The sequence below is a fragment of the Arachis ipaensis genome, chromosome B02 (genome assembly GCF_000816755.2).
Source record: "Arachis ipaensis cultivar K30076 chromosome B02, Araip1.1, whole genome shotgun sequence".
NCBI lineage: Eukaryota > Viridiplantae > Streptophyta > Magnoliopsida > Fabales > Fabaceae > Arachis > Arachis ipaensis.
Genome location: NC_029786.2, coordinates 99,231,602 through 99,231,922, shown reverse-complemented (window position 1 = coordinate 99,231,922; position 321 = coordinate 99,231,602).

The window sequence follows — 321 nt, the reverse complement described above, 5'->3', positions numbered from 1 at the left end:
AGTGTATAAAAATTATGTTTGAATTATGAATTCTCTAAATGAAATTATCCCGTTTAAAATATTTAAATTATGATTTCAATCGTAAATTACAATTATGATTTTAAAAAAAATTGATATGATATTAAATAACTTTGTGCATTAGAATTCTCTAATAATTTATTGTTTATTTTGAGCTGATTTTGATATGTTCTTACTTGACAATAAAATAATACATAAAAATTTATTGGTGTGTCTAAGTATTACTAGGTTATTTATGGTCACATTGAGTATATATGTGATTTATTGAAAAAAGTAAATTACTAAAACTAATTAATAACTATT